Below are 22849 nucleotides of genomic sequence, written 5' to 3'. Positions count from 1 at the left end.
TATGGACTGTTTACTGTAAGAGCAGTGAGACTATGGACTCTTTACTGTAAGAGCAGAGAGACTATGGACTGTTTACTGTAAGAGCAGTGAGACTATGGACTCTTTACTGTAAGAGCAGTGAGACTATGGACTCTATACAGTAAGAGCAGTGAGACTATGGACTCTATACTGTAAGAGCAGTGAGACTATGGACTCTTTACTGTAAGAGCAGTGAGACTATGGACTCTTTACGGTAAGAGCGGTGAGACTATGGATTCTTTACTGTAAGAACAGTGAGACTATGAACTATTTACTGTAAGAGCAGTGAGACTATGGACTCTTTACTGTAAGAGCAGTCAGACTATGGACTCTTTACGGTAAGAGCAGTGAGACTATGGACTCTTTACTGTAAGAACAGTGAGACTATGAACTATTTACTGTAAGAGCAGTGAGACTATGGACCTGAGAAGGTGGTGATGGTGAGTTCACTAAAAGAGTTCAGGAGGGGCCTGGATGTATTTCTGGAGTGTAATAATATTACAGGTTATTAGATTTCTGAAAATGATCCAGGGACATATTCCGATTGTCAGATGTGGAGTTAAAGGGAACCTGTCACCATGTTCTGACATATAAAACCGAATGTACCATAATGCTTTGTTACCCTGATAGTTCCCAGCGATCGATTCATCATCTTCTCAGAACTAATCTGTCCTTTTTTATCGCCCTATAAAGTTTTCCCGTCTTTTATGCTAATTAACACAACAGAGTCATATTTTACTTGTTTGACATGAGAAGAGTCATATTTTCACGGAGTCAAGCACCTTAGCTCCACCTAAGAAACGCCCCTATAGATAAGATCTCGCGCATGCGCAATATTCATTTCGGGCAGAGCTTCGTTGCGTAAGTATTGTGAAGCGGATATTTGAGAACGTTCCAGCACGTAGTGGTGTGAGGGGAGGGGACATGCACTAAACTGTCTGATTGGTCTAACAAATAAAGGGCAAGTGCGCGATTTCGGACGGGATTACATGCAGTGAGGGCAGAAATCGGCTGTCAATCAAAGTTTAGGGGGCGGGAAATAGGCTGCGATGGTGTGAGGGGAAGGAATAATTTGTGCAAATGAGCCTAACGGCAGGAAAGGTTTATAGGGCGATAAAATAGGAAAGGTTAGTCCTGAGAAGATCATGGATCGATCTCTAGGAACTATTAGGGTAACCAAGCAGTAAGGTACATTCGGTTTTATATGTCAGAACACGGTGACAGGTTCCCTAACGTTTCCCTAATATGAGGCAATTAGCATCTGCCTCAGAGATTTTTGTTTCTTCTAGATCAATTTCCATTGAATCGTTGCTTTTCTCTGGATCAACGATTCCATGTTGGACTTGATGGACATTTGCCTTTTTTCAGCCTCATGAACCATGGGAGTAACTTTGAAGATATAGAATATGTTGTATTGTTTGTGACATTGTGTAGAACTTGCTACTAACCCAGGCACGTACATAGATCTTAAAGGGCTCCTTAGCAAAACTTAGTATGGACCCCTCTTCCCCAGTAGGCATGCATCAAAGACATCCAGGCAATGCAAAACACAACGCCTCAGATTCCTCATGTGAAAAACTGAGATTCCTTACTAGTTGATATTTTTATGAAGTGGAAGAAATTCAAATAAAAAATAATTGTAGGTATTCCCCCCCGTGCCTCCCCCACTGAAATAGGTGCGTCATCAATATGGTGCTCATCCTGAACACGGTATTTCTCAATGCATTTACACTGATAAATCTCCCCATACAGATCTATGTCTGCGGCTTCCCTCATACAGTGCGCTGTAAAACTGTCTGCATTAAGCCACCACTAGGGGGAGCTCAGTGCATAGGATTTTTACAATTACCATTGACTTCAATGGAAGCTGCAAAAATCTCTCTGCAATGAGCTCCCTTATATTTTTAGGTGATCCTACTGAATCCTACAACGTGTCCCCGGCCTTGACATGCTCAGGAGTTCAGATTCCCTACCAGTGCCAGCCAGGACGGACCCCATCGTGCTCAGTACCGGTGTGGTTTACAGGTGTTGGATCATTCATTTGCTTTTCAGAACCTAGAACATTTCAGTAGAACGTGGTAAACTATGGAGTGTCTATGGGCTCCTTGGAGATACATCGGCCCAGCTTAGGTCGGCTCCTTCCCCTTTCCTATAGATAGTTAACGCCTGCATACGACTCGTCTCCCCACAATCACAGCAGCTTTAGCAACCAAGATATTATGAAGACGGTCCGAAGCTCACGGAAAGGCTGCGAACAAGAAGCACGCCCCCTTGTGTGGAGGCCATTTCTGGCGGTGTTTTGATTTTTGCTTCTTACATATTACCGTCTTTGATACCGCCTTTCTGCTCCCTTCATGGACCGTGCTGATTATGTTCGACTACAAGAGGGTGAGGCAAATAAAAAACAAAACAAAACAAAATGTGCGTCGTGTTGGTTGTGTGGGAGGGCACCCTGTCAGGGATTAACAAAGCTTTTGCAAAAGTTTACAGTAAGGACAGTTTTGTTTTTCGATGATGGAAGGAGAAGATGCAGAGACAAGGTCGAACGGATCATCCATAACCTGCTGAGCTGTATGAGATTTCCTCGGCACGGAGAGGGAAGAAGGTGGCAGAAGTGACGGAAAGCTCGTAACGTTAGTTCTGATCCCTGTTGCTATGGGAGCTGAATCATACTCAGCCGCTCGGCAGTATATTGGGCACATGCCCAGCTATCTCTCCTCCTTTGTCTCTCCCTCCTTCCTTTGCTCCCCCCTCTCGAGACAGGGTCTGCCTGTTTCTTGTTCCTCGCACCTCTCCTGCTTCGGAATATCACACCTTTGTGTCTTGCACGTATCGTCCTTATTCCTAAATTTGCTTTCTTGCAGTTTCTCCCCAAACACGTCATTTTTCTCGTTGCCCTTTGGCCCCCAGCCCCCGCACCCGTCTCAGCACATCGCCCGCGATTTGCCCATTTTTGCCGATTTCTGTCTTTTACAGTGTGTTCCCTTTAATATATCTTTCTTCCTTTTTCGTCTCTTGCCTAGCCCCCCATTGCCTCTCCTCGTCTTCCTCTCCCTCCCCCTCTTCTCATTAATTCATAGCACGCAGCACTGCGTCTGATGCCAGTATACCAGGCTGGCACCCGCCATGATGCTATCCGCAGTGCCTCCATGAAATCCACTGCCCGTTAATCTAAGCAGTGATTCTTTAAAAAAAACATTTTTGCTATTTTTCATACGTCTAAAATTGTCGCCCAGAGCAGTTTATGCCCAAAAAAAGGTAACGCTTGTTGGGTGGCGTAGACCAGCACTGCGGGAGTTAACTGCATCATAATGACTGGGTCTTGTAGGGATTAGTTGGCAATCTCATACTTTGTCGCACACCGTTAGTCCTTTTTGAATTATTGAGTCTGCTGTGATTGCCACCGCCAATTCCAGGGGGCTCCCCCCACCCCCCGAGACCCGGAACGACTCTCTCCCTCTTCGACCTGCTTTATCTATTCCTTCTATGACATCTATACTTTCCACAGCAAGTGCCATCGTGAACCCGGGAAGCTCCGAACTTGGAACAAGATGTCCTGGGGTCATAGTTGAAGTTACATTTCCAGCTTAGACGTATGGGAGATAGATAGATAATATATAGATCAATATGGGATAGATAGATAGATAGATAGAAGAGAGAGATATGAGATAGATAGATAGATAGATTGGATGGATAGATAGGGATACAGATAGATATTAGATTGTTATTAGACAGCTGGATCGATAGATACGTATTAGATAAACAGGGATAGATATTAGACAGCTCGATAGATACGTATTAGATAGACAGGGATAGATATTAGACAGCTGGTTCTTCGATGAATAGATATTAGATGGACAGATAACAATAGATATAGGACAGATAATGTTATTTGGGGGGCTCTGGATGACAGGAGGTGGTAATGCCGTCAGTTGGCCTTCGGGTGGCACCGATTGTCTCCCCGTACATTAGGACATACGTACAGTCTATATAGCTAGTCTTTCCCCGGGGGTCAGCCTGTCCCCTCCAGACGTCTAGCTCTTCCATGACCGCTCCTTATTCTCTTTACTCCTCCCTCCAGAATAAAATAATGATCTCACAACTTGAACACAATCCAAAATTTGCAACATATTTTTTTTTTTAACTCAGAAGTAAAACAGATGAAGTCGTATCGCAATATTGTGCTGACCTTTTATGCTGCATCAGGGCGAGGACAAGAGATTTAGCGATTCCCGGATGCGCCAAATGGAGCGGCTTTTTATTTTTGGTTATTCCAGTCCATCTGAACCTCTCACCCCCCCCCCATCCCTTTTTTATTTTCAGCCACCAAATACCTAAGTGCCCTGCTTTTGTCCTTGTTCTTCTGGGTATCTGCCAGGAGCCAAGTCCCCGGTGTGGTCTGCCCCTTATTACGGCGACTGTTCCTCGCTGTATCTGAGCGCTGCAGCCCTATCGCTTTAAATGGCGTCTTTTCATGGACGCAGTTCATATGCAGTTTACACGTCATACATATATGGGGTTACTAAAGGAAAATAAGGAAATAAAAATACCTTTACGCCATCATTACGGTGTCATGACAACGGGCGAAATGGCTGACGATCCCTTGTTTCATTGTCCACTTAACGTTTTTCGTCTTTTTTGCGGCGGCCCCTCCCACTGAGCCTGATTTCCCGTCTCACCCGGGCACAAAAACTTCTTCCTTTGTCTATGACAGGGAATTATGAGAAAATGTCCTAAATATGGGGAAAATCGGAAGGAAAAACATACGCTATAATGGTGGCGAGTATCACCCAGTGCCATAATTACTAGGGCTCTTCCTCCTGGTTTCCCTCGCTCTTCGTCTCGTTTTCTTTCTCACCTCCCCCCCTCTGCATGCCACCGGCTGGCGTGTCAGACTGCCAGGGGAGCCAGCTCCCTGGCAACGCTGAACCCTGGCACATCTCCCAACACTCTCTGTCTCAAGCTGCGTTTAACACCTTCAAGCCTGAGCTCGCTCTGCCGCCCAGCCGCTGAAGAAACTGGGTGTTTACAGGAGAGGCTGGTGCTACGTAGGAAAATAACAAAAAGGACCGAAAAATAGGTTTTCTAAAAAAACAAACAATGCTATTCTCTGCACTGCCCAGTAGCGAAAATCCAGACACTTCCAGTGATGGCGATTGCTCGTCGTATCTATTAACTCAGGTCTGTCCAGAAATTTTTTAATATAGAGTCCTAGCCAAATAAAAACTTCACCCGCTAAGTTCCCTGATAGACCATTTTCTATAGGACTTCGACCCACCCATACAAAAAACACCTGCCAATATCGGATTTCTCCGGGGGTGACAACCACTAATGACCACCCTTATCACGCCCTTGGTGGTTGACCCAACATGGGATGTAATCTGGATATTATCTGTACAGAAAGGCGACACCTCACAGCGATGCTTCAGGGCCCAGAAAACATAGGTGACAACCCTACAAGAGCCACGATTTGTGGTCGTCACCTCTAGGAATTATAGCGTCTCTTAGACCACGATTATTCAAAAAGAGCCAACGATTCACATAAGAGGATGACTCGGGGACTCCAGGACAATATATTATTTGTAGTGAGAATTGGTTTGAGCTGATATTTTTGAGTGGAATTATCCTTTAATTTACCATCAAGATTGTAAAGGATTGTTGGCAAAACCGATGCCGACCCGGGACGTGTTCTCCTGCTGTGTGTTAGCCCGTGCGCAGTAAATGATGGATGGCTAAAGCCGCCATATTGATTGGACCAGTTGATCAGGGCTGTGGAGATGGAAGGAGTACGTTGTGTGCCTCCTCTGCTGCGCCTCTTGTAGACGGTGGTACGTGGGACGCACCACTAATGCCTTAAAAAACAGGATTCGGAAACATTTATCCGATGCAAACAATGAAAAGGCATTGAATGCCTCTGCGGTTTCTCTACACTTTTTTAATGTCCACGGGGGGTGATTTATCTTCTTTCACCTTCCCCGTACAGAGGGGCGATCACAGGAAAAAGTTATTGGCAAGGGAAACCTTTAGGATTTTTATGCTTGAGACTAGAGTTCCAACAGGTTTATATAGGAGACGGGATGTTATTTATTATTATTGATGTTGGATATTTTACATTATATATTACTTTACCATCTATATTTCTAGTATATTTTCAGTGGTGTTGTGTGTGTCTGAACAGTGTTCTACTCACTTGTGCTGATGACTTGGTGGCGCACACCCCTCCACAGACCCTGTTACCCTGGAGCTAACTCCAGGTTTACTCCCACCTGTTGATGACGTGGCTTCTCTTGATAGGTCAATCTAATTTCTAACATGTATTTTAACTCCAGTTTTTCATGATCATGCCATTCTTTTGACAAAGGGCCTGGGTGCCCGAAACGCGTCAAGAAGGTTATTTTTTTTTAATGCTTGAGTGTTTTTTCTTCCAATAAAGTGACCAGATTGGAATACGGCAGTACTGGTTTTTTACTCACTGAGATGGAAGAAATGTACTGACTCCCAACTCATTTCAAAATAAAATATTACATCATGAAGGACACAAATGCCTGGAGTTACCATCTTTTTTCTTCAAAAAATGAATTATTACTTATTATAATGTATGAGCTGTTTATGAAGCGGTCAGATTTGGAGAATGGAAATAAGTAGGAGCTGAAAGGTTGTCCTAATGACTCCACCGCTGTGTGGCCAGCCATCTAATGTGTATTAGGATGTCCTGACTCATCCCTGACGAAAGCTCTTGATGAAAGAATCATTGGGCATGTTGGCTTTTAACATGACTGATCTGTTGTTCTCAAAGGAGATACGCCACCAACAGAGTTGTCTGGAGACCACAGAGGGGTCTGGAGGAAAACAGAAGTTTCTGAAGTGGGTCAGATTAGTCTGGAGGAGACAGAGGAGTCAGGTGGGCACAGAGGTATCTGGAGGACAGAAGTTTCTGAAGTAGGACAGAGTGGTCTGGAGGAGCATAGAGGGGTTCAGAGGAGGAAAGAAGTTTCTGAAGTGGGCCAAAGGGGTCTGGAGAGACTAGATGAGTCTGGAGGAGCACAGAGAGGCATGGAGGAGGACAGACGTTTCTGAAATAGGACAGAATAATCTGGAGGAGACAGAGGGGGTCTGGAAGAGGACAGAAGTTTTTGAAGTGGGACATAGGGGTCTGGAGGTTATAGATGACTCTAGAGTGGACAGACGGGTCTGCAGAGGCTACATGAGTCTGGAGGAGCACAGAGGGGTCTAGAAGAGGACAGAAGCTTCTGAAGCGGGACAGAGGGGTCTGCACAGGCTACAGTAATCTGGAAGAGGACAGAGGGGTCTTCAGACCACAGAGGGATTTGGAGGAAAACATAAGTTTCTGAAGTGGGGCAGATTAGTCTGGAGGAGACAGAGGAGTTAGGTGGGCACAGAGAGGTCTGGAGGACAGACGTTTCTGAAGTGGGACAGAGTTATTTGGTGGGGACAGAGGGGTTTAGAGGAGGAAAGAAGTTTCTGAAGTGGGACAGAGTGATTTGGTGGGGACAGAGGGGTCTGCAGAGGCTACATGAGTCTGGAGGGGCACAGAGGGGTCTCGAGGAGGACAGAAGTTTCTGAATTGGGACAGAGGGTTCTGGAGGGGACAGATGAGCCTGAAGGAGCACAGAGAGGTATGGAGGAGGACAGACGTTTCTGAAGTGGGGCAGATTAGTCTGGAGGAAACAGAGGAGTTAGGTGGGCACAGAGGGGTCTGGAGGACAGAAGTTTCTGAAGTGGGAGAGAGTGATTTGGTGGGGACAGAGGGGTCTGCAGAGGCTACATGAGTCTGGAGGAGCACAGAGGGGTATCGAGGAGGACAGAGGTTTCTGAAGCGGCACAGAGGGGTCTGGGCAGGCTACAGTAATCTAGAAAAGGACAGAGGGGTCTGGAGGGGCACAGAGGTGTTTGGTAGCAGTTTATTCCGCTCTCCACATTGAGAAGACATGCATACTATGCTCAACTGCGGGAGGGGTAGCTCTGGACCAATGAGTGTTTGCCCGATACCTGTCTAATGTGTATGGCCAGCTTTAAAGACCCTCATCCTGATGTTGCCTGGCACAGATGCCCCATCACCAGCCATCACCTGAGAAAATGACCTAAAACAGATGATCCCTTTCTCGTCAGATTATGTTATGTCTTATGCTAATAACGAGGGAGGAGCTTTGAACTTTTCCCTCTTTTGTGTTTTTTTATGTTTTCCTGCAGACTTTGTAGCTTGGTGTTCTTACAATGTGTGCACATATAGTGACGTCATCGGCTCTGATCCGCCCTGCACCCTCTGCACACATAATGGATGCAGTCAGGTCATCCGCTCTTCATGGTGACTGCCGTGCCATTACAGAAATAATAGCGGCGCCAAGTAATGAGGCGTGCCGTGCCTCATGGATGTCACTGTGGTTAGTATGATCACCCTGCACATACACTACAATGAGCCGTCATGTCTTGAATGTGTTACTTGTTTCCCTCCATCAGCTTTTTGTTTTCTTGCTCAGTCAGTTTGACCTTTCTTTTTTACTCCAATTAAAAAAATTCTAAAAAAAGACAAATCCGGGGCGGGCGGCTGGCGTGCTGTAATTACACCGTGCGGTGTGTGTGGTGTCACATCGACACTCCGCAAGATGGAAGCTGTGCGTTAGGAGGGAGCACATGACTCTCAGATGCCCCAGGGAGATAATGATTGGGCAGTTGGATTTCTACATGCCCAATCAAAACCACTGCCAGCAGCTTACCCCACTCTCTCTATGTAGAACACATGCATGCTCGGCATGTGTATGGGAGGGTCGGAGGAAGAGCTGTTGGCTGTATGAGCGTTTGCATGACAACTTTGTAAAATGTATGGCTTTTCGACCTAGTGGACCTCCATAAGAGCAGTGGACCAGACCACCCATCATCCTCTGTATGGGACTCGATGGCTAACTCGATGGTGAGTGGAGCAGATTACTTTCTGCACACTATGTGGTCAACACTAAATTACTCTCAATTCATCCCCCCCCCCCCCCAGCTTTACACCATAGAATTAAAAGAAAGCTACAAAAAATAGGGGGTGCACTTAGCTGGAATCATTCATGAGCAGCAGGCTTAAATTTTTTTGGGGAGATTTTGATATTGATGACCTCTCCTCGTGCATCCGACACCCGACAACGCAGCCTTCTTGCAGCTTACCAAGCACAGTGCCACCCATTGGGTAGCGGCTGTGCTCATTATTGCACCTCAGCCTCATTCACTTAAACGGGACTGAGCTGTGCCTAGGCCACGTGAACGATGAGGATAAGTCATGAAAATCTCTGACAAACCCTTTAAATTATAATATTCTTTCTGCTGCCACTAGGATCAGCTCACAGCGTATACACTTATAGAGTTCAATGTCCATCCCTCTGCGGTGAGTCCCCCTAGTGGTGGCTGCAGGAAGGAACGGAGGAGATTTGGAGCTCGGTATCGGAGATATTATTTTGGACCTATTCGGAATAAATAGGATTGGCTTTCGTACTTTCATAACCTGTATTCTATCCTAAACCAGCAGAAGTTCACCAAGGGTGGCAACTGTCTATAAATTCTTGGAAACTGGTAAACCATATGGAGATTCTGTTGTCTCCTGTGGATGCTATTGTGATTGGAAACTCCCATTAATATTCTAGGTTTGTCCCTGAAACTTTTTTATATGGAAATTCTACATAGATCTTGGTGCAGCAGAGGTTGCATTCTGAGGTCTGATTCATGGCCTCTCAGCCCCTGTCTAAAAATAAGTTACCATATTACAAAAAAAAAATGGCCTACAACACTGGCAAGCATGGGGCGGACGGCTGCGGGCACACTATTGAGACCCGTACAGAAGGAATGCCACTTGGTATTTTAAAGGGGTTTTCCAGGATTTTCAAATTGATGCCCTATCCTCTGGATAGGTAACCAATATGAGATCGGTGAGGATCAGACTCCCTGGCACCTCCATCGATCTGCTCTATGAAGAAGCTGTGGCGCTCAGTGAAGCCTTAGGCCTCTTTCTAAGCCGTGTGACCTCATGTTCGTTGGCCCCATGGCCTAGATGCAGCTCGGTCCTATTCAAGTGAACTGCAATACCAAGTACAGCCACTATACAATGGATGGTGTTATGCTTGGTAAGCTGCAAGGACGCTGGTAAGCACCTTGACTTACCCCGCCAATCCCATTGATGACCTCTTCTGAGGATACACCATCAATATGAAAATCCAAGAGAACCATTTTAATAAATTACTTGCCATTCACTTATTGTCTATAAAGTTTCAACTTAAAGGGGTATTCCTGTGCAGATGCCACGTTTAGGACCATTGTTTATGGGGAGAATGGCCTCTCCAGCGCTGGAGAATGTGACCACTGTGAATTAGCAAGCAGGGGCCATTTATCAGACATTTGATGGTGTTAGAGGGACCAGCTCCTATGAGATGTTATATGGCATTATTTGTGGGTATGCCCAGGGCCACCAGCAGGACAGTACTGGTATTACTGCAGTCAGGGATCTGGTACTAAATACTAATGAATACGGGATGGGTCTCTCCCTCTCCAAGCACAAAGACATTGACTAAAGAAATGAATGTACAGGCCTTTGTTGGGATTTGAACCTTCTGTACGGCAGGCAGTACATTTACCAATAGTCTATAGACCTGCCATATTAAAAGGATCAGATTTTCTTTGCTTAAAAAGCAACTAAATATTTCTGTTCTTCTTCAGAGGCTTAATATTAAATACATAGTAAAAAAATAATATTACTGAAATGAAGGAAAAAAATTGCCCCACTTTTATTCACGCCATTTACAGATCACCATAAATACCGTAATCTGTTCACTAGATAGTACTCCTGTAGTCATAATAACCCCCACAAAATACTGTTTTCTGACATTTCATATTAAGTGTGTTACAACAACCCATTTATTCTGTTTTTTGCTTTGTTATTTTGTTTTATTCACATTAAAGGGGTTTTTCCAAGATGACCACTCCTCAGGACAGGTCATCAGTATCTGATCGGTGGGGGTCCGACTCCCAGGACCCAAGCCAATCAGCAGTTTCAGAAGGTAGCAGCACTTGTCCTAGGCCAACACGTTCATCAGTCACGTGGCCGAGCAGCTCAGCCCCATAGAAGTGAATGGGGCTGAGTGCAATACCAAGCTCGTCCACTATACAATGTATGGCGCTGTGCTTGGTGAGCAGGGAGAAGGCTGCGTCCTCACAGGAATGCCAGTGCCTTCTCAAACAGCTGATCGGCAGGGGTCCTGAGTGTCAGACCCCCACCGATCAGATACTGATGACCTATCCAGAGGATAGATCATCCATATATTAGTCTTTGACAAAACCCTTTTAACTTTTTTTACCATAAAATAAAAAAATGGAAATGTGATTTTTTTTGTCAGAACTTTTACTAAAGAAATAATTTGACAGGTCTCTGCTGTGAACTGCGCCCCAGACCTTCTTTATGGCAGGCAGCAGACTTACCACTACTCTATAAAAGTACTGTATCGTAAGGATAGAATTTTCTGTGCATAAAAAGATACTGCTAAATAGTATTACTGTTTTCTTCAAAGGGGTGGTCTCACCTCAGACTATAGGATATGCCATCAATGTGAGATGCGGGTCCCACCTCTGGGGCCTCCGAAGTGAAGAAGAGCTCCGCTATTTTTGGAAGTCCAGTAGCAGTGAATGGAGAGCATACCACGCATCCATCACTCCATTCACCACTAGTGTTGAGCGAATCGAAGTATCCGAAGTGGACTTCCATCCGAATTTGAGGGAAAATTTGATTCGCAGAGAAGCCGAATTTCCTCACGCTTCATGGTAACGAATCAATTTTCCCTGAAATGGCGGTAAAAATCAAACAAAACTATACCCACCTCATTGATGTGAGTGTGAAGAGACCACCACGGGCATCTTGCTTGAAGATCCCGGCAAAATGTCGCGGGCGGTGCGAGTTTTCACGCTGGATCTTCAAGCAAGATGGCTGAGGCGGCCTCTTCTCACTGATGAAGGTGAGTATAGTTTAATATTCATCTCAGATGCCGCGATCAGCAATAAATGCGGTGTCTGAGGGGTACAATGATGGGGGTCCGCTTCCTGTCATTGCATCTACTACTTTCAATGAAATACGCTTCGTGACGAAGTAATTTGTCCCAAAGCAAATTTTTGGGGTAAAATTCGTCGAAGCAGCTGAATCGAACTTTTAAGAACTTGGCTCATCTCTATTCACCACTATACGACTGCTGGAGATAGCCGGGGGAATTCAGAATACATAGACAGACGGACAGGAGATATTAGACAGATCTGACATCCCATAGTCCAGCAGGTCTATAGTCTAACACTAACAACACATTTGGAAGGTCTTCCACCTATTTCACTTTTTCACATTTTGTTGTGAAAAAATTCCAGTTTTCCCCATCATTCTGCACTCAATGCCCCATAATGAGAAAGTGAGAACGGAAGGTGGGGAATATTAGCCTATTTATTGAAAAGGAAAATCTAAAATAAGTCTTCAGCCCCTTAACTCAGGACATAAGTCTTCAGCCCCTTTACTCAAGACATAAGTCTTCAGCCCCTTTACTCGGGACATAAGTCTTCAGCCCCTTTACTCGGGACATAAGTCTTCAGACCCTTTACTCGGGACATAAGTCTTCAGACCCTTTACTCAGGACATAAGTCTTCAGACCCTTTACTTAGGACATAAGTCTTCAGACCCTTTACTCGGGACATAAGTCTTTAGCCCCTTTACTCGGGACATAAGTCTTCAGCCCCTTTACTCAGGACATAAGTCTTCAGCCCCTTTACTCGGGACATAAGTCTTCAGCCCCTTTACCCGGGACATAAGTCTTCAGCCCCTTTACCCGGGACATAAGTATTCAGCCCCTTTACCCAGGACATAAGTATTCAGCCCCTTTACTCAGGACATAAGTCTTCAGCCCCTTTACCCAGGACATAAGTCTTCACCCTTTTACCCAAAACATAAGTCTTCAGCCCCTTTACCCAGGACATAAGTCTTCAGCCCCTTTACCCAGGACATAAGTCTTCAGACCCTTTACTCGGGACATAAGTCTTCAGCCCCTTTTACCCGGGACATAAGTCTTCAGCCCCTTTACTCGGGACATAAGTCTTCAGACCCTTTACTCGGGACATAAGTATTCAGCCCCTTTACCCAGGACATAAGTATTCAGCCCCTTTACTCAGGACATAATTTCTCAGCCCCTTTACCAAGGACATAAGTCTTCAGCCCCTTTACCCAGGACATAAGTCTTCAGCCCCTTTACCCAGGACATAAGTCTTACTCAGGACATGTCTTCAGCCCCTTTACCCAGGACATAAGTATTCAGCCCCTTTACCCAGGACATAAGTATTCAGCCCCTTTACCCAGGACATAAGTATTCAGCCCCTTTACCCAGGACATAAGTCTTACTCAGGACATAAGTCTTCAGCCCCTTTACCCAGGACATAAGTATTCAGCCCCTTTACCCAGGACATAAGTATTCAGCCCCTTTACCCAGGACTTCGTTGAGCTCTGGATCAGGTTTTCACTAAGATTATCTCTGTACTTTGCTCCATTCAGCTTTCCCTCCACCCTGACCAGTCTCCCTATGCCCCCAGCATGATGCTGCCACCGCCATGCTTCACTGTAGGGATGGTATTGGGCAGGTGATAAGCGGCGCCTGGTTTCCTCCAGACATGACGCTTAGAATCGAGGCCAGAAAGTTCAGTCTTGGTTTCATCAGACCAGAGATTCTTGTGTCTCACAGTCTGGGAGTCCATTAGGTGCTTTTTTTTTTTAGAAACTCCTGACGTCTCTCATGTGTCTTTTACTGAGGAGAGGCTTCTTTTTGGTCACTCTGCCATAAAGCCCAGATCGGTGGCCCTAGTGATGGTCGACCTTCTGGAAGTTTTTCTGTTCTGCACAAATGATCTTTGGAGCTCGGCCAGAATGACCAGTAGGATCTTGGTCAACTAAGGCCCTTCTCCCCAATTAATTAGTTTGGAAGAGTGCTGGTTGTCCCACACTTCTGCCATATAAGAATTATGGAGGCCACTGTGCTCTGGGGAACTCTCAGTGCAGCAGAAATGTTTTGTCCCCTTCTTCAGATCTGAGCCTCCGCACAATCCTGTCTCTGAGCTCTACAGGCAGTTCTTTCTTCCTTCTCAGGGCTTGGTGTTTACTCTGATGCATTGTCAGCTGTGACATGATCTTATGTAAACAGGGCTCTGCCATCCAAATCATGCCCAGTCCACTTAATTTACCACAGGTCCCCCAATCAAGGTGTAGAACATCTCAGAGATGATCAAGAGAAATGAGAGGAACCAGAGCTAAATGTCAAGAGTCATAGCAAAGAATTTGAATACTTATGTCCATGCGCAATTTTAGTCCTTTTTAATAAAATTTGCTAACGTTTCTATATATTTTTTCACTATCTCATTATGGGGGACTGAAAGCAGATTGACGAGGAAATGGGATTTCTTTCTTCTTTTTTTTTAGCTCAAGGAGCAACATAACAAAATCTGAGAAAAGTGAAAGGGCCTGAAGACTTCCTGAATGCATCTTAAGTCTGACACAGAATGTCAACGTGATTATCATATTTATATCATTTTCTTTTCTCCTGTGTTCCTGGAGGAGGTCTACCTTCTACAACATCAATAATCCAGAATTTTTGATAATTGGTAAGCAATTGTATAACATGGGACCTTCTACTCTTCTATAGGGTCTTTTATTTGGAAGAGAAACAGTGAGGACCTCACGCCCTCTAGTGCCGAGACGGAAAAGTGCAGGCGACACATCAAAAAAGGAATTTGGACCACTTACCTGGCCTGTGTGATGGCGCTCTGCCGACCGGTTACTCTTGTGCCAAACACGCAACGCGGGATCTTCAATTCTGTAAAAAAGTAAGAGAATAGAATGAGCTCCACCGTTCTGGGTCATCGCACCATGTGAGATATTAGATCCTTCTTTCACTATAAGTGGTGACGGCTATAAGTGGTCTATGTACTCTTCTTGTAGGGGGGGAGCTGCTGCCGCGGTCACAACAGGACACAGAGTTTGTTATCTTTTTTTTCCGCTGAAGAATTTCCATCGGAAAAAATGGGCATGTGATAAAAGCACATACATAGCCCCTGACCCTGCGCCCATCCCCTTCCTATGGGCTGTGTGAACCTGCAGGCTATCCTGTCCTCACAAACTAGCACCAGCATAGGGCCACTTTAAACGTTTGCCATGGGGCCCCTTCTGCTCTGTGCACGACTGTCGTCGAAAGCAACAACATGATATAGGTGAAGTATATATATATATATATGTTACTGATAATTATCGGCAATGGCTCGTAATTATTTACTCTTATTTATCTAAAATAATTCTTTTTTCCCTTTTAATTTATCTTATTTTTGCCAATTTTCCTCGTGACAGGTTCTAACAATAAAAAAAAAGACTGAGATGCAGTTCTCCCCAATATCCACGCACTCCCCCATAGAGGTTGAGGACGCTGAGATGTAGGGAACTGTCTGGTGGGGATCCTGTTGTCGCTTGGCTCTGATCTGTCTGGACTCCCCAGTGCTCCCAGTGCACCCTCCATTTCACTGGCAGGCACAAGGACAGCTAAAGCAGCACTCCAGTGTGAGGACCCCAACAAACATCTCCCCATATCTCAGCTTCCTGGACTCTGGGCGGAACATTTACGACATTCTCGTCACAATTCATAATCATAATGCATTGATCGTTATGTTCACAGATTTTCAACGATGCCTTTCATCTGCTAAACATTTTCAAAAACAAATTCGGAATGTCAAAAACATCGTCTTACAGAAAATGAAGGTGCCCCAGTATGCAGGAGTTTTCAACACATCATCGACTGAACAAAAACCCCTAAATTTCAAGTGTGACTACAACCTAAACCTAATGTCCACACTCCTAGGGCTTGAGGAAGCTGAGATAAGGGATGCTGTTTGATGCAGTCCTCACCACTGTAGAGCTTCTTCAGCTGCTCTTGGGCCAGCCTGTGACCTGAAAGGAACACGTGTCTCCTGGCTCTATGGGGTCAAAGATAATAGAGGTTGAGGAGCTTCGATCTCAGGAGCTGTTTGACAGGGTCTCATTGTAATTGGGCTCTTGACATTAGCGGCAGCCTTCTGAACAGCATGCCGGATGCGTGCTTCCGCTAGCGCGCACGTGCCGCCGGTGGTCCGCCCCGGCCCCATTCACTATCATGGGGGCAGGCCGGAGGTCCGGCCTCAGCACGGCAAGCATGCCGAGAGGCAGCCAGAATAAAACTACGACATTTTTTACCCAGAATGCCGTGCTTGACCCAACGCCTGCTTAGTTTTGCCTGGGGCACTATCTGTGGGCACTCTCAGGCCCTCCCTCCATTACAGTCTATACAGGCATACCTCCACCATCTGTAGAGGGCGTCCCACTGGTATAGACACCCACGGCCAGTCCACCATGGTCACATCATATTCAGCCAACCATATATACCACTTTTTGGAGTATATCTGTCGTAGGTTATACGTGCCGCAATCTGTGGCTTTTCCGGCTCACGCCAGGTGTAAAACAAACGGGGGAGTGTCGGGAAGGGGAGGGGCCGGCCGGCCCGTCTCATTCATAATTTTCTACACCTGTTTTAGGGGTAGAAAATTGTCAAAATTTACGCCAGCAAGGGAGCGGACGCAGATTTAGACAGGCGGTGGATGCGCCGAAGTTAGGTAGAGGTCGGCGCTTCAACATAAATTTGGAGCAAACCACCACCAGCTAAAGGGGTATCAGGACCGGCGTCTTAATAAATGACCCCCATAGTCCATACGATTACATGCGGTGGCAGGCGTTGTATCTAATGTCTGGATGGTTTATTGGAAGTTCGTCCTCATCAGTGTGAATGTCATTAATTGGAAGACAGATTGTCTCATTACCGGCGAGCCGCACTCTGGCGAGATAATTAGCGATGCACATTCTACATTTGGCATGATCGCAGCGTCTTTTCTCAGTCTCACTGTCAAATGGCTTTTCTATTTGTTCTCCTCGTTGGCTTCACTAATGGTAATTATGTCCAGGATGTTGTCTCTCTTAAAGGGAAGTTCTTCCTAGGAGCTACAGTGATTTCCCACCTCTTAAAGGGACTTTGTCAGCAGTTTTGACCATGCAAAACTGCTGCCAGCATTAGCTAAGGGAGAACAGGACAAACATAGCTTTTGTGGAGCTTTTATTATCAGGATTAGTGTGAATATGAAGTTTAATTCTGCCAGGTTATGTCCAGGAGGCGGAGCTTCACTGTGAAGTGCTCTCTGCGCTGAGCTGATTCACAGCCCCTCCCCTCTGCCCTGAGTGACAGTTGTGGCATCCAACCAGGAGACCACTGCAGCAGAAGGGAGGGGCTGTGCAGAGAGCACTACACAGTGAAGCTCCACCTCCTCCTGGGCAGAACAAACCATGTTTACACTAATCCTTATAATAAAGGCTCCGCCTTCAGTGCATTTGGAGGAGCAGACACTGGCTTGTCCATGTATTACATGGTGGCTCAGTCATTTGGCTGGCCGCCATGTAATACTACATTTTCCCCTGCAGCGGCTCCTACAGCAGAATTATGTGACTGGCTGCAGCTTCCCTTGTACACTCTGCTTCTGAGATCAGACACATGGCGCTCGAGTAAAGACCCCACTGTAGGAGACCACTGATGATTGGCCTAGTCATATGACTACATGTATGCACATGATAATTACCATATATATATATTGGTTATCACTGGAAACAGTAAGCAAGCATGTCATCAGGGACACTCTGGTAACAGCTTTTTGAGTTTCTTTGTGTAGTCTGACAGTCAGTTTTTCCAACATCCGATGACTGCTGTGGTGGGTGCCTCCTGGTACTGTGCTATTTATAACAAAGTCTGTGCAGACACTGAACAAGCAGGGTGTACTAAGAAATTACTACTGTGAGTGCAGCTCTGGAGTATAATACAGGATGTAACTCAGGATCAGTACAGAATAAGTAATGTATGTACACAGTGACTGCACCAGCAGAATAGTGAGTGCAGCTCTGGAGTATAATACAGGATGTAACTCAGGATCAGTACAGGATAAGTAATGTATGTACACAGTGACTGCACCAGCAGAATAGTGAGTGCAGCTCTGGAGTATAATACAGGATGTAACTCAGGATCAGTACAGGATAAGTAATGTATGTACACAGTGACTGCACCAGCAGAATAATGAGTGCAGCTCTGGAGTATAATACAGGATGTAACTCAGGGTCAGTACAGGATAAGTAATGTATGTACACAGTGACTCCACCAGCAGAATAGTGAGTGCAGCTCTGGAGTATAATACAGGATGTAACTCAGGATCAGTACAGGATAAGTAATGTATGTGCACAGTGACTGCACCAGCAGAATAGTGAGTGCAGCTCTGGAGTATAATACAGGATGTAACTCAGGATCAGTACAGGATAAGTAATGTATGTACACAGTGACTGCACCAGCAGAATAGTGAGTGCAGCTCTGGAGTATAATACAGGATGTAACTCAGGATCAGTACAGGATAAGTAATGTATGTACACAGTGACTGTACCAGCAGAATAGTGAGTGCAGCTCTGGAGTATAATACAGGATGTAACTCAGGATCAGTACAGGATAAGTAATGTATGTACACAGTGACTGCACCAGCAGAATAGTGAGTGCAGCTCTGGAGTATAATACAGGATGTAACTCAGGATCAGTACAGGGTAAGTAATGTAATGTATGTACACAGTGACTGTACCAGCAGAATAGTGAGTGCAGCTCTGGGGTATAATACAGGATGTAACTCAGGATCAGTACAGGATAAGTAATGTTTGTACACAGTGACTCCACCAGCAGAATAGTGAGTGCAGCTCTGGAGTATAATACAGGATGTAACTCAGGATCAGTACAGGATAAGTAATGTATGTGCACAGTGACTGCACCAGCAGAATAGTGAGTGCAGCTCTGGAGTATAATACAGGATGTTACTCAGGATCAGTACTGGATAAGTAATGTATGTACACAGTGACTGCACCAGCAGAATAGTGAGTGCAGCTCTGGAGTATAATACAGGATGTAACTCAGGATCAGTACAGGATAAGTAATGTATGTACACAGTGACTGCACCAGCAGAATAGTGAGTGCAGCTCTGGAGTATAATACAGGATGTTACTCAGGATCAGTACTGGATAAGTAATGTATGCACACAGTGACTGCACCAGCAGAATAGGGAGTACAGCTCTGGAGTATATACTGATTCTGTATGTAACTTTGTGTTTAGTGTAGAATATACACTTTATCCTACAGTTTAGTAAATGGGTTTGTTTCTTTCTTTGTCCACATTAAAGTGTTTTCCAGGGTCAGAATATCAGCGGTCTCTCCTCAGGTCTTGAGTATCAGATGGGTGGGGGTCCAGCTCTCGGTAGCCCTGCCATTGAACAGTTTGAAGGGGCCATGGCGTGTTTGCTATTGTTATTACTGGTCACTGTATTAACAGCAGTGGTGCAGCATATTATACAGCCGTCCTATTCAGATGGAACTGGATGAAGCTGCGATAGTCTGCACCACCGCTCCTGAAGAAGACAGCGTGCCGATAGACGGGCCATGTAAACCGGCAGGAGTGTAGAGATATTGACCTGATATTGATGGCCTTTCCTGAGACCGACCGTCAATATTTTGATACTGGGAAACCCATTTAGGTAGTGGATTGCATCCCCTGCTTGTTCAGTTCCTGCACAGATATTATTGATGCCATGTACACGTCTCTCCTGCAGTGGTGGGCAGTAATTACCTTTCATCTCACAAGCCACAGATGGCACAACGGTTTGCCCGCAGTATTCCGACCTCATTTCACTTTTGGGTCAGTAGATCTTGTATCTACCAGCAGATCACTGCAATTATTTAGCAAAGAGCGCAATCCTTGCATTGCCCAATGCCGCTGTTTTGCCGCTGTAGTTACTATAGCGACAACACGTAATTTCATTGCACGCTGGACAGATACAGAATGACAGATCGAATGAGCAACAGTGATTGTGCAAGTCATGATCCCCGCAGTTACAGTGGGGTCTACGGAAATGGGGGGTCTCGTGTTGATCCTATTCACTTGGCTGGTGTGAACCTGAGTGTGCGAGGGGTGGAAACACCGGCCCAAGGGTCCGACTTCAGTGGAGTGTGAAGTTTCCTTGGGGATATGTTTAGAGTCAGACAGGAGTCCTGGTGTTTGCCCCGTGCTCCCAGGTTTTCTGTTTTACGGCTCCGCTACACGACGACATTTGTCGCGTGACATTTTTTGTAATGATGGTCAGTGGTGTAGCACTGCAGCATGCCGTGACGCGACAGTCGCAGAAGAATCCATCCAGGCAGCATGTCACCTCACAGATGAAGCTTGTGGCAGTGCGACACCATTGACTGTCATTATCGTCAAATATCGTCATGTAGCCAAGCCCTTAACCAAGACTTTGTAGGCTCAGTGGTTAGCGGAGGCTCGGTGGGTAGCACTGGTGCCTTGCAGCGCTGGGGTCCTCGGTTCGAATCCGACCAAGGGCAAGATCTGCATGGCGTTTGTATGTGTTTGCGGGGTTTCCTCTCACGCTCCATAGACATTCTGATAGGAAGCTACAGGACAGCGCCGCAGGATAGGTCAGCGCTATAGAAGAGAGGAGAATATATCTATTTATTTATCTTTTCTTTTCTAATATTCTCAGGTTCTAAATGGGAATGTGCTAGAAATAACACCTAACCCAGAGAACCTCAAAGAGAAACCACAAGAGCCAAAAATTCTACAAAAACATCACAAACCAAAACTCTGCTCTGTGTCTAATTAAATTCTTGTGTGGCTGCAAACCCCCAGCATTGAGATAGATGGTTAGATATGACACGAGGAATGGATACGTATGTATTAGATAGATAATAGATAATAGATAGAGATATAGATAGATAATAGATAGATATAGATAGATAGATAATAGATAGATGATAGATAGATAGATAGATTATAGATATTAGATAGATAGATAGATATTAGATAGATATAGATAGATAATGTATAGATATTAGATAGATGGATAGATAGATATAGATAGATAATAGATAGATATTAGATAGAGAGGTAGATAGATAGAGAGATAACAGATAGAGATAGATATTAGATAGATGGATAGATAGATAGATAGATAATAGATAGATATAGATAGATAGATATGTAGATATAGATAGATAATGTATAGATATTAGATAGATGGATAGATAGATATAGATAGATAATAGATAGATACATACATAGATATAGATAACAGATAGAGATAGATATTAGATAGATAGATACTGTAAAATATAAGAAATACTCCCCATGGATGGGAATGCCACAATAATTAGTCCTGTCCTGGTAAGTTTCCACCCTTGAGATCAGTGTAGATCTTTAAGCAGAGGCCCCATAGGAAAGACCAAAATGTCATAAGAGAAGGATGGAATTCCCCTTTAAGAAACTTCTTGTGTCCTCCAGTCAGAAGTTTCTTAGCCACCACAGTCTACAATTATTTATGGTTCTCGCTATTTGTTGTAAAGAATGTAAGAAATTCCAAAATTTGGATTGGAAAAATGAGTTCCCTACTCCCTATTCTGCTGATGCGTCCTCGTGACTGCTGCAGCCGATGACTGGCCTCAGTGGTGATGCCTGTACAGTACAAGACTGATGAGGCCGGTGATTATCTGCAGTAGTCACACGGATATATGGCACATCATCTCTGCAACAAAGTAAAGAAAGATTGACTCTGTTGTGGAGCAGAGGAACCCAATCAGCTGTGCGGCCCTCCCTGTGTTTGAACCCCGGGCCAATGATGAGGTATACTGGGACTCCAGAGAGCCGCGATGCTCCGCCTGATGCACAGGGACGCCGACATGAGGCTGTTGCCGCCACACTGTATAGGACCGGTGTCTGCAGGTGCCGGTGAATGTCTAGTCTTCTGGCTGTCCCTGCTGTCCCTCTGCTGTTATTGAAGACTCCCCAGGCTTGTTGATTTCTGGACTGGCATTATGACTATGTTTTGGCTTCTGGTGATTTGGTATTGTATTGATCTCCTGGTTCTGACTCTGACTTGTTGGTTTTCTCGTTTGCTTCTGGCGTTTTTTGGTATTCCTTCGTCCGTCTGGCATTTTACCCTTTACTGTACGACTACTCTTTGACTGTTTGTCTGTTTGGTGTTCCCAGTTTGCGTGTTGTCCTTGCAGGTATTTCAGCGTAGGGACCACCGCCCAGTTGTGGGGTCACTGCCTAGAGTGAACGTGCATGTGGTAGGGATAGTGGATCCGGGAAGGTTTAGAACTGCACTACCCCTGTTTGTGTGTGACTGACCCAAGGGACCCTCATTTTACTGGTGAACATTGATTATTTTCTTTTTTTATTCATATTTCCTAATGTTAGGCAATTATATTACAGAGATTGTCCAGAAGTTAGAACAAAAGGACAGATGGAGAGACTGACTCCATGATCAGACTACACAGGGTCAGCGGCTTTGTAGATGCCCTATGATGCCTAGTTGGCAAACTGTGTATGGGTCATGAAGCAGAACTGAGAGAAATCTGTGGACCCCCAATAAGATCAGCTTCTTATAGAGGAACCCGTAATATAAGGGATCGCCCAAGTGATTGGAGCTCCGTACTTCTGATACAAAACTGTATAATCCCTGCATGGTAGAAATCTGTCTGCCTGCAGTCACCACCAGGGGGAGCTCACAGCATACTGTGCTATTGTTGAGTGTAATGTGTGAATCATATACAGGAAGCTGCTGCGCTCCCCCTAGTGGTGACTGCAAGCAGTACAGGATATTATCATTTCTTGCTGTGGCTAAGCAGAG

General features: G+C 45.2%; 1 protein-coding gene across 7 annotated transcripts in view; it reads right to left on the bottom strand.

Moving 5' to 3' along the window:
• The window catches only part of LOC122929149 (protein BTG3-like), a 134835-nt gene that overhangs the window by 38140 nt on the left and 73846 nt on the right, over nt 1–22849 (bottom strand). For all 7 annotated transcript variants that reach the window (XM_044282647.1, XM_044282651.1, XM_044282645.1 and 4 more), the window contains exon 3: nt 14822–14891. The gene's annotated coding sequence lies outside the window, so the exon portion shown is untranslated. The remainder of the gene's footprint in view (nt 1–14821; nt 14892–22849) is intronic.

Source organism: Bufo gargarizans, chromosome 2 (genome assembly GCF_014858855.1).
Source record: "Bufo gargarizans isolate SCDJY-AF-19 chromosome 2, ASM1485885v1, whole genome shotgun sequence".
Lineage (NCBI taxonomy): Eukaryota > Metazoa > Chordata > Amphibia > Anura > Bufonidae > Bufo > Bufo gargarizans.
This window is presented reverse-complemented; position numbering and strand designations above follow the sequence as displayed.